Below are 13,708 nucleotides of genomic sequence, written 5' to 3' on the forward strand. Positions count from 1 at the left end.
TATTTTATAATCATAGTGCAGTAGACGATAGATGCATATTGCATATTGATGAAGATGAAAAGTGATAAAGTGAAAATTTGTATTGCTTAATAGAATACTGAAGTTACATCACCTAGTATCGAATGTATTTGTGAGGTATAAATGCAAGTAAAGATTTTTTTGTTTTAGTAATATAAACTTATAGAACAAAAAACAAGTTTCACGTATGACTTTGAGTAATTAAAACATAGTTCATATTTATTGTTTATACAAGAGGAAGATAGTAAGTGTTGGAAAACACACGAAAATTAAAATAATAATACGCGATATAATAGGTCGTAAAATGGTTTTATTACAATAAACAAATATTAGAGTAAAGGAATTTTTTTTGAAGATCAATAAATGTCGCCTGAATGGGCTGAATCCAGTCTGCTTTTAACCGATTCCATTAGTGAAACGTCTTACGGCTAAAAAATGATGAAGAAAGGTAAGAAATTATTATATTAGTAATAACTTGTTACATTCTTCCTCAAACCGGTAGGTCTTGAAGGTAATAACAACACTAAGTCCGAAGTAAATCAAGCATAGTCCATATTTATACCGATTTAAAACTATGAAAACAATGTTCAACCAATAAAAATCGTCAGCCAATCACAAGAGGAGAAGTATTGTAGAGCGCCCTCTTTCGGCCGATGTATAAAGAATTATATTTCTGTGGAATTCCGCTTTTCGATGAACCGCTGAGGATGACGTCATGTAGCTCCTACAAGCTGTAAACAAATTAAAAAAATTATTTTGAATTTTGAACAATTATTCTTTGTTAATTTGTATAGATATATAATTTGGAAGTATTCCATTATAAAGATAACGAAATAAGTACATTATGTAAATACCGTATTTTAAAAATGTCAGATGTTCATCACGTATAATATTTATTCCTTTAAACTAACCCAAGACTCGCGAATCAGACACATATAGATAAAGATAAAAAGTCCCTGTCCCATAAATAAGATAGGTGAACGATAGGACCCCAATAGTGGGGGCCATTTATATAAAAAAAAAACATTAGCCAGCTTATAAATAGGCATGTAATATAAATAAAATAATGGTCATAATGAGTAATTAATTATAAGATAATTGTTCCTTACATAATAATACTTTGCCACTAGGTGGCAAAAGGCTCAGATGGCGACTGAATAAAAACATTAGCCTGCTTGCTAATTATTCACAATGTTCAATTTTGAAACAAAATTTCTCCGTGTCTCGTTTTGAAACCAAAAATTATTTGTCACCCCAAGTATGGACCTCGGCTGAGCAATAATTGCAATGTTATTTGATAACTATGACCGTTAACTGTGCGGTTAGCTGGAACTAGAATATTAGTGGTTTTATCAAGATTGTAGTTCAATATATTCTCAGAGTAAGAGAAATTCTAAAACTGGTGAAACATATCCATTTACGTGTCGCAATCATAATAAGTTATTAAAAACACACGGCTTTTACACAGTTACAAGTAAAGAACACGACACAGATCATTAATCAATTTATTTATTATTCCAATCAGCATAGCGATATATTAAATCGTATAAACTGTCTCATAAATCTTTCTTAATTATTTATAACCTCTATGAATAATATCGCATAGAATTAGTATATAATTTAAAATCACGCCATCTATCGTCAATTTTAATACTAGTGTTGTATAATACACGCACTAGATGGCGTTGCAAAAATTAAAGTATATTTTATAAAATGTTTTAAACATATACTGTATTGCAAAACGATTTAATTGAAGAGTAAGGAAAAAGCATTGCGAGTTTTCCGCGCCTTGCATCACGATGAGCGAAATTTCTAGACCGTTTACGTAACCAAAAGTTATGCTAATTTAATAGCGTATAATTATTTAGATGCACTGTTAAGAACTGATTTTAAAATTTTATAGCGATTAATAACAGATTTTACAGTGGCTTATTCATATCCGTTCCAGTGACTACTCACTATTTTATAAGTTTTACATTTTTATTCACAATTTATGTAGGAATTTATTTTACCCTCATGGTGCTGGTTGCGTCCCATTGTAAATATATTTGGGAGACGTGCATGCATGTGTGTATGTATATATATATGTATATATATATATATATATATATATATATATATATATATATATATATATATATATATATATATATATATATATATAGCACATTTGTGGACGTGCTATGGCTGATTAGATGATAATGTGTTGACACAAAAATACATAGAAGACTGTTCAGACATATATGTATCTCTTTGATAAGACTATTTTAATAACCATTTATTAATGCTTTATCTTTATACAAATAAATAAAATAGGAGTGTCTTTTTGTAATATTTAATCAACCACTTTTTACTATACATACAGTACGTATACCAAAATTACATTTTTTTTAAATTTCGTCCGTGTGTCAGTCTAATCTGACTAATCTCTGAAATGGCTGGATCGATTTTAACAAGAATTAAATTCGCAGATATACGATGTAATAAAAAATTAACTAATGTTAGTTTTTTAGAAAAGAAAAAATTAAACAAAATAATTTTTTTATTAAATTAAACGCAGGTCAAGCCGCAGGCACAAAGCTAGTCTGAAATATATTCGATGTTCCAAGATGACCATCAGCTAACACAAATGCATATATGATTATCATTTGATATGTTCATGAAATTAGTCTTTGAATTATGAAGAAAAGGTCAAATAAATTAACCCTTAATAGCCTAGAGTTTTAATTTTGATACCAATCTTTTAAACCGAATGTTCACATTACTATTAGTTTTTTTTATAGGTTGGCTGTACGAATTTTACTGTTGTATAATATTCTATCCAACGAAATTAAAAAACAATCTATTTTTCCTTTCATCTAGACCCACAAGCAAACACAGTAATATTAAAAAAAATCACTTTCGTAAATCAGGCTATTAAGGGTTAAGAGGCAAAAACCTTTAGGTAATACACTATAATATCTTAAACTGTGGAAAACGATACACAACAGTGGCATCCGTTTAAACAAGCGATCACTTCGGTGTTACGCAAGCTTTATAATTAAAATTTAAAAGCGAGGGAAAGCGTACAACTTATTTTCAGTGCAGAAGTTACCTGACCATCATTACAGTTGCGAAATTTAAATTCAGTGCATTACTAATTAATTTTTGATTTGCATTTCGAATAATTTGTGTAAATTAAATATTTCTTCTACAATAGTCGCTGCTCTACTATTCATGTACATATATATATATATAAATATAAATATATATATATATATATATATATATATATATACTAGCTGATCCCGCAAACGTTGTTTTGCAAAAAAAATAATAATTTACAAATAAAAATAAGGGTTGATCGTAGAGGGGTGAAAATTTATGGTTGTATGTATTCTTGTATGCTGTATCATAAAAAAATAAAAACAAAAAATTTCGTTATAAAAATAATTTTTTTTTAAGTGTGAACAACCTTTATCACTTAGGGGTATAGAAAATAGATAGTAGCCGATTCTCAGACCTACTGAATACGCATATTAAATTTAGTAAAAATCAGTCAAGCCGTTTCAGAGGAGTTCAAGTTCGAACACCGTGACACGAGAATTTTATATATTAGATAGAGAGAGAGATACAGAGAGAGAGTGAGAGAGAGAGAGAGAGAGTACATACACAAAAATCAAAAACAAATAAAACTATACTAATTATATACAGACACACCTAAATAAATTTTTAAATGTTCCAAACTATATGTTATCCGTGTACGCTTATGATAGTGTATGTAATAAAAGGACCAATATTTTTTTTCTTACTTAGGATGGACTTCCGCGAGGTAACGCCTGATTCCATTAAATATGATAGTGTATGTGTTTGTGTGTGTATGTTTATATTCCTTCTTCCATCGTACATGATGCACGGATTCACGACACCCATACACGGTTGAAATTCCTTCCACCCGCACTAAGCGTTTTGCTAATACTCTTATAGTGCGAACAAGGAGTGGAACAAGTTACTGGCGTCATTGTTTTCAGGCAAATATAACTTAGGAGTCTTCAAGTATTGTAGACCTTGTCATCGCTTAACATCAAGCGGAGCAAAGGTCAAATGCTTTACCAAAATTAACATAACATTTATATTTATAGAGAGAGAGAGAGAGATATAGACTCCAAAGGAATATGTATATCCCTTTGGAGTCTCTCGGAACATACGTGTCCCATTTTTTTTTCGAGACTACTGGGTTTAATATGTCCCACCTAAAATGTCTAATGGCACACATATGTTCTTGCCCTTAGCGTAAAAAGGCCGTAAACTGCATTCGTAAAACTAACATTTCTTTATATAGTATCCACATTTACATAAAATTTGACCCCAGATATATCACAAGTATAAGAAAAATAAATCAGACTCCAAAGGGATTTATATATACAGTAATACCCCGCTTTACGCGAGGGATACGTTCCAAAAAAAAACGCGTTAACTGAAATTCGCGTATAACGAGGTTTATGATTAAACATAGTCAAAAATTATTACAAAAAATACAAATCATTTTAATCACTTTAATTCTAGGAATACTTTATGCAACACATACTCTTATTTTTTACGGATAAATACATCTATTGTCTTTTGGGTAACGTTTTGTTTACGTTCTTGTAAAATACGTTCATAACACCCAACACTGTTTTTAATTGTTTGACAGATGGTCAAGACACCATAGAGAAGTTGATGACTACATTATGTTTATATGCACTCTTTCGCGTAATTCGAGGCATTTGAGCGCGAAATTTGCAATTCGCGTTATAGTGAAACCGCGTATAACGGGGTCGCGTAAAGCGGGGTATTACTGTATTAGGCGTTGAAAACAATACTGGCACTGTTCGAAGTTTTTGGCGATTTAGTAGAAAGATAATAAAATGTATTTCAGAATTATCATTGCACTTTTAATTTAATATCTTGATAATAAACAACGAATACTTATATAAACACTTTTTTTATTTCATACACTGCTATAATGTCACGAATGTGATTATCATTATACAGGATGAGTGGAAATAGATTTAAAAGCTTTAAAAGATGAATATATAACTCATTTAAAAAGTGCACCGTTCTCTAGCGATCACGACAAGCTGATAGACGGGGAGTGGCTCCAACTATGAAGCCGACGATGTAGTTGAAGTAGAGAAATAGCAGCGCAAGAATACTACTACTACTACTCCGCTAGCTCAGTGACCCAAAGTGGGTCTTGGCCTCCGAAGCGAGAGACTTCCACTTTCCTCTATCTATTCATTTCGCGCAAGTCTGCCTCAACGCGATCGATCCAGCGATACCTGGGTCTACCCACTGGTCTTCGACCCCTCGGTTTTTCCAGGTACGCTACCTTCACGCTCCGATCCGATCCCATTCGCTCCAAGTGACCAAGCCAGCGGATTCGTTGAGCTTTATATTCGCCAATGATATTTGGCTGTGCTACTATAGTCTCAATTTCGGCATTCTTTCGGAGCCTCCAAGATCCGTCTTGAAAACAAGAATGAAAACCTGAAAATAAGAAGAATGGCATGACAATTGTTACTGTTTCCATCATATATGTTTTTACCTAATCTTTATCATGTGCAAGTTATGCCTACAAAGACCGGTATGGAGAGCGGTCTTGCTCCGCATCCAGCGACTCCTCGCGGCCTTCATTATGACCTTCTTCATCTTCTTCTTTTCACCTTGTCAGTGATCATCGACTGACCTCCCCCAAAGATCATCACGATGACCGGTCTTACTCTGCCTACATCCAGTTACTTCCCACGACTTTAATTATGTCATCGGTCCACCTGGTGGTGGGCGTAACCACGCTACGTTTACCTGCTCGTGGTCGCCACCCAAGAACCTTACGACCATCGACTGCGCAAGCGATGTGATCGCCCCACTGCCAATTCGGACGTGCAATTCTTCGATCTATGTCAGTGATCTTGCTTCTTCTACGGATTGCCATGCTACATTACAATACATCTTATACTTACGTAATAAATAATATTAATAAAATAAATATCAGAAAAAAAAGTCTTATCACTGTGGTGGAGTTTAACAGGTTAGGTAGCGAATGTTAGAGACAACACCTAAAGAGCTGGAGCACAAAATTAAAACGCTTGGATGAAAGATAAGACAGTTTATTTTAAAAGTCATCCTACAACTTCAGATACACCAACGCCGTAATAAATGTAATAATTTTTACATATAACTTTCACCTCTCATTTGTAAATATTAAACATTGATTCAAAATTAATATAAGGTAGTCTTTAATTCCATAATTCATCAAGCACTAAAGATTAAATACAAATTCACAAACAACAACTCATGTCACTTGACGCCGTTCGCCATTATTGTCTTTTATAATATTTTCCGGCGTGAGACGCGGTTTTGACAACCGCCTACAAATCATACGCCGCGCGTCTTTAGTTTTTGCGCATGCGTAGACCGATGGATTGACAGATAAGCGAAAGCATTTTGACAACTGTGATTATTTCGCTGCATCACTATTAAATGAAAATAAATAAATATAAAAAGGTGTATCGATTCATATTGTTTTAACAAAACAATAATTCAAAACATTCTCTGTACCATTGTAAGTTTGTAATAAAGGTTGTTTATTTATGCGAGTCTTATAATAATAGTATTAAATTATACTGTTATATATGACCAATGTAAATACTTCAGCATTCCGTGCAAACCTTTATTAACAAATGAATGTACGGCATAACATTTGCGTTCCGGCATTGTTTTATTATTAATATTACGATCTATGTTCCATAGATATTAACGCCTGTGCCTTTTTTATATTCACGTATAATACTTTTGAATTTTTTCCGCTTACCCTTTTGCATGTTACAGTATTTACTAGGTCTCTTAATCTATTTTAACGACACCCTAACAATGTCCAGTTTTTAAGATTACGATTCATGCTACCATTTCCTCATCCCTACTCCATATTGGCATCCTCAGGTTATGCGCTAGTATCTGTGCGGTTGCCGTATTCACCACATCGATGATCTTTTGTTAATTATCTAAAATAGATACAAACCAATGAGATATGAAACGTTAAATCAATGCGGCATACTATATATTTTTTTTAACTCTGCACTGAATTCGAATGCCCTCGTTAACAGCCAATTTGCCCACCAGTGGGAAGCTGACATCACGTTGAGAAACACTGCACTAAGGATAATTTAAGTTAATGGTGAGAATAAAGGCGGGTGAAGGCTAAATATAAGTTAATAGCACATAACTTAATCTAACATAAGTCGCGCGGGAGGCTTGTGAATGCGGGAAACATAATGCGGGAGTCGTTAAGCTTTGCGGCGAAACCTTTATGACTGTGACAGGTGTTAACTTCCGCAGGATGAGAAAATTATTAAACTCGTAAGATTTTTTTTTTATTTCAATAATGCCGGTAAGAAATTTGTCACGCTCTACTTTTTTAACTTGTGTTTATTCGAATTAAAGGCAGTGTCTATTGAGCCTCCGTCCGTAATATATAGATACGTTTTTACATAGACTTTAAATATACTATAACGTGACACCTCCCGTTTTTTCAGCGGCTCGGACCAACCGAAATCCATCAAGCTCCATATCGGGTATTCATTCCCTGACGAGGAACTTAAAGCCTTCGCAGTACCTCTCTAACGTAGCTCTTGATGAGGTCTTACTTGCCGCAAAGCCTCCGGTCCTTCGGAGCGCTTTATCTATATCGCGGAGCACTCGACACTTCTAGCCGCTCTTGAAGCGGAATTTAAATAAATTCCACTTTCCCTTTTTACGCCCAAAAATTCGTCTCATGTCGAGCTTCCATCGGGCACGATGGCCTGATTCCCCATTCATCACACGTGTACTTATGACACAGCGCCCGCCTAACCCGTGTTCACGCGAGGGCGGTCAGGAGAGGCCCATGTCTCTCCCGACCGCCGAGTAGTCCTCGCTTCGTGCTACATACACTACACTATACACCTACACGGGTATAGTCCCTCTTCGTGTATGCGTCTTCGATATATCGGGGATCCGATCACCCAGCGTAAATGTTCAGACCTTCTGTTTCTGCGGACTCAATTTCGATGAAGATTCACAAAGTCTAAATCAGCTGCACAACTTCAAACACATCAAATGCAACGTGACACGTGGATTTAACAAACTAAACAAACACGTAGGATGGTGAAGTTGTGGCGACATAATAGCCACTACAAAACACATAACTCCCATATAGCCATTCTGACATTTCTCATATATATGTCATTCACAGACATTTACACTTCACAGACTTTTCTTCTGTTAGGAAGATGTGCACTTGTGACTGTATTATTCTTAATAAACATTGAAGTAAGAACCAAAAGTAAATAAACACATTTATTTACTACACACAAAAATACAAAAACTAAGTATTTCTACTAATTTTAACGCAAAACAACTAATTAATACAAACTAACCATGCTATGTTATAGAGCACTCTTTGATGAAAGGTTTTGTAAAAATGTAAAAAAATAGATATATAAATGTAACCAATATAAAATATCTTTTTCATTTAGCGGCAATATTAACATATAGATTAAATAATGTATTCTCTTCCTAATTTTTGAATATTTAATAGTTTATGTATGTATATTACTTTATATGTTTAGTTATTTTGATCAGGAAGACATTGTACTCCTGTAATAACAGGTAAATCAAAAGTTGCTTATTGATAACTATCTCTCTATATATCTATATCATAAATATCAAAGCATAGTAATATTTGACGCCATTTGTAAAAATATTAAGTTACATTCACATTATGACATTACTTTTGCGCCATTTATTAAAAATCATACTAGTTCAAAAGTACTACTACTACTACTACTCCGCTGGCTCAGTGACCTAAAGTGGGTCTTGGCCTCCGAAGCGAGAGACATTCAATTCGCGCAAGTCTGCCTCAACGCGATGGATCCAGCGATACCTGGGTCTACCCACTGGTCTTCGACTCTTCGGTTTTTCCAGGTACTCTACCTTCACGCTCCGATCCGATCCCATTCGCTCCAAGTTACCAAACCAGCGGATTCGTTGAGCTTTACATTCTCCAATGATATTACATATTATTATAGTTCAAAAGTGAAGCACAAATTTAGTTCAGTTTAATTTAAATTAGGAATGTGAGCAACGGTCGGACAAATCAATAATTTTATGATAAAGAAGGTCGATGTAGCTAGTTCGAGTGTGTCGAATACCAACATACTGGAATTAAAATAATCGTCTAGGTTGTACGTAGGTTTTACGACCGCACCCGACAGTGCGCAGGCGCGGCAGAATTCCGAGTGGAAATCTTGCTAAACGGAAAATTTATTCATACTTATATGTACGCTTGAATTTAATAGTCAATATTAACTTTTTTCGGTCTCCAGGGTTCAATATACCAGTTTAATGAATACGAAAATAACTATGATATAAAAAGTTTACGTGTAATTTTGTATATGCCTTATAAAGAAAAGAAAGTATAAATACGCTGAAAGAAAAGAAATAAAATTATTAAAATAATCATCAAAAAAAACGTATAAAGGCAAAAAGTATATACACTCCAAAATAAAATAATTAAACAATCATGAAAAAATTATATGAAGGAAAATTAATAGACTCCGAAAGAAAAGAAACAAAAAGATTAAAATAATCATCAAATAATTATATGATGAAAAAAAGTGTATATACTTCGAAAGAAAAGGAATAAAATTAATAAAGTAATCATCCTAAAAAAATTATATATAGGAAAATAGTATATACACTTCGAAAGAAAGGAATAAAATAATTAAAACAATCGTAAAAAAAAATACAAACCCCAGTATCGTCAACATTTCAGCCCATACTCGTCAAATGCAAGGCATGTCTCCTAAAGATATCTATGGTATGTCATACCATAACGCCAAGCTTGGTTGGGTTGGCGATCGGAGTGTGGTATTATGGTACGCAGAGGATGCTGCTCCTCATCCTCTGGAAACTTGTTAGTGAGCTGTGGCAATCCTATATAATTAATGCGTAAAGTGTGAATCATATAAGATTGTATCTGGGAATCGAATCCGCGACCTATAATCGCACCTTTATTAAGCTCTACTGATTTTGTTGTTAGTTTTTCTCAATAGATAGCGTTTTAAATATCGTAAACTAAATATTAATCTATCTGTTTTATATATTTTATTTTTATTACAAATCATTGAAATTATCTAATATAATAAATCTACACCAATATCTCGCTTCGTCGTCTCGTCTTGCGTATTTTTAAAGTTTTGTCTCTGCTTATTTAGTACTAGTTTTCAAGGTGCGTCGTTAGATTTTCGAGATTGCGTTGTTTTGGGTTCAAGACTGTAATTTTTTAATTTTTTTCCAAAATATGGCAACACGTTTATTTCTAATTGCGGCATGCCATCAAAACTCGGAGATTCCCTTTGTAATTTAAAATCAACGTAATTTTAATAGTTTCATTTTCATTTTGTTTTGCTAATTTTAGACTTCAGATTCAATTACGTAGTGTATTGTAATGTAGTGTGTTGTGGTTTTTTAAAAACAGAGTAATAAATTTATATAAGATTTTACGTTTTTTTTATTACAAAAGAGGTAAATATTTTTCCAATTTATTTAATAATTTTTTAGAGTTTTATTGTTTTTATTTTTTAAATGTTTACTTCGTTCAATTATCTTCTTAAAGAGTAGTATTTACGTAGCCCCGGAACCTACCTTCGATCTTTACATGGTTTGCTATAGGGTATCTTAATTCACTTTGCGTCGTGTTTATTTGAAACGTAACCACGACGCAAAGTGAGGTATTGATATATGATTATACATATAAATATGTGTATATCTTTACAGAGGTTCTATGCTATAATGACACCGGTACAGCAAGAACAATAACAATTTAACTCTAAAAAGTATTGTAAGAAGTGTTAATGTAAGTGAAATAAATTTAACTAGAAAATAAGTCCAACGATAATGTACTGTCATAATAAAATGGATGCGGGGAGCGCAGAAATGGTCACCTTTGCGATCTTTGGGGGAGATATATGCCTTGCAGTGAGCATCCATCAACTGAAAAGATGAAGAAGATAAAATCAGAAATAAACTTTGATGCCTTGGAAATAGAGATGATAAATGAAAGACGGTATTTAAAAGGAATGCTACGAATGATAAGAATGAAAGATACAATGCGGAAAGATAGAAGAATAATTAGAAGTTTAAAAGAAGAAAGCCAAATAAACAAAATGTTATAATTGTTTAAGCGAACAAATTCCGTAATCCACGTGCAGGATAAACAAGAGTACCACAAAAACAATTGTCTTTAAAAATAAGAATTGTAGCAGTAGTGGACAGTAATACGAAGCCTTCTCACGTGTACGTTATTATAACGTCCCCTGGTATTGGGGGACTTTTCGTACATTGTCTTGTGTACGTAAGTACAATTTTTCAGATTCGTATTATTCGTAAATTCCATTCGTTGTAGCTTCAATTTTTAATCGAGAAAAAAAATTGTAAACATTTTTTATCACTTTTATTTAATATACATAATTAATGTTTTTTGAACTTTTAATTACATTTTACTGTTATTATTGAATTTATTTTAATTGTGAATAATTTTACCAATACCATCTATTGTACTGCATAAGTTCTGTAAATGAAAGCTTTATTGATTTATTTATTTTAATGTAATATGTTTTATAAAAAAAAAACATCATCATTAACATCACATCTCAGCCACAGATAAACATAGACTGAACCATTCACAGAAATTATTCATTTATTTTAAAAAAAATTATATCTTTTTATATAATGGCGAACTTAAAGCCGAAAGCATTCTCTACCAGTTAACCAGACCAGACGGTGCAGATAAATTAATAAAGGTAGGTGAAATAAGATAATATTATAAAAGATAAAAAAAGTAAAATGATAAGGAAAGTGATCGCTAAGGTAAAAAAACACCTTATATAAATATACCAAAATAAATATATTTAAATATTTACATATATACTTTATTTGAAAATAATAAAATCCAGCTATCACTTTGAATGCGCAACGATTCCTGAACATCCTGATATCGAGAGGAAGGGCGTATAGAGAAGAAAGTATTGTGAAGGAGTGAGTAAAGTCGGTTGTAATTTAGCGCCGATTGAAAGCGGCCAGTGTCCCACGTCTTCCAAAGTTCATGGTCTCCATCCCAGAGCCTCTGGCCCACGCTATGCCCACTATCACTTCAACGTACCAAGCAGCTGGTCCATGTCTATTATCTTCGCTCATCTACAGTTCTCCTTATATTTATATATCATCTTGTAGACAAGAGGTAAATAATGTATAAAAATATAAATGCGAGCATAACCTGGGTAAGACGCTAGTGTATAGAGAATGCAGGCGTTATGTAAGCTGGTTACCTTGGCGATCGGGAATTGTGTCAGCTTACTTAATGCACTTATTTTAAGTTGCTGCGGACTCGATCGCTTGGTTTGACCTCTGTGACGTCATCGATACTTCAATACTAACACGCCTATATTGCATACATTGGCATCCAGTTTGAACATTACATATGCCCTAACAATGATAAAAATATAAAATAAAGATTAAAAGAAATTATTAGTCTAATTCGATACCTTTGGACATGCAGCGGAACATGTATTTAGTCAAGAACACTTCATATTGCAACTATAGCCATGATAATTCGTTTAAAATAATTATTGCGCGTTCGAATTTCAAATTCGAACGACGGTTTGAATTCGGACTCCGCTGGTAATGCTACTGTTGTCTATGCATTTGGGTTAGTTTTGCTAAACCCGTATAGACATCACGAGGTAAACAAATATCGCTTGTCAATGTTTTGTTATATTTTCTTTTACATTATAAAATATAATAGTTATTTCAACATGGTAATTTTAGATGTATTATGGTTCTAGAGTTGATGTTGGTGATGGTAACACGGGAGGCTTTTGCAGCTTTAACCCTTAATTAGGCGCATTAAGAAAATCACTCAATTAGGCGCATGGGGTCTTAAATGACCCCAAAAAAATATTGAGAAAAGAGTATCAAAAAGGAATAAAACTTAATGGATTTCTTTAGTAATTAATAAACTACTTTAATATACTTTACTTTAAGAAACAAATATTTACTATGACATTAAAAATATTAAAAAAAAAAACAAAAACAGTAAACCTCTCTTTAAACTAATTTTTTTGGCATAGCCAAGATCAACTTAAGAAATAAAGTTTATTCAGCCTCATCAGTGAAATCTTCTGTTCTGCATCCGACGCAGTAAATCCTTGAGTGTTGCTGACAAATAAATTCACGACAATTGAAACATTTTGTTGGCACTTTTTTGTCGTCCTTTCTAGGACATGATGAACAGCGCCCGCGCTTAGCTGTCGATTGATAAACCGCCTTGTTCACATTATAAACTTCATGGAACCGTCTTTTTGTTGTCGCTGGTACAGCACGTAGTTGTATGCGACGTTTTTGGTGATCCTCCACAAGTGCCGCAGCTATTTTCTTCGAGAAAATCCGTCTTGTATGTTGTTGTCAAAGTCTTCGCAGTATTCGCTTTGTGTATGACAAATGGGTCGATTCCAGATATGTTTATACTCCAGGTAAATGTAAAATAATATTTTGTGCTCGGGTCCTTACTGCGTTCGATGGTGGTACTTTTCACCATTTCACTTTCGGGCCATTTCTCTGAGTATGTCGA

The sequence above is a fragment of the Battus philenor genome, unplaced genomic scaffold (genome assembly GCF_028537555.1).
Source record: "Battus philenor isolate CCGP_79_NKW_IND1 unplaced genomic scaffold, ilBatPhil1.0.hap1 SCAF_18, whole genome shotgun sequence".
Lineage (NCBI taxonomy): Eukaryota > Metazoa > Arthropoda > Insecta > Lepidoptera > Papilionidae > Battus > Battus philenor.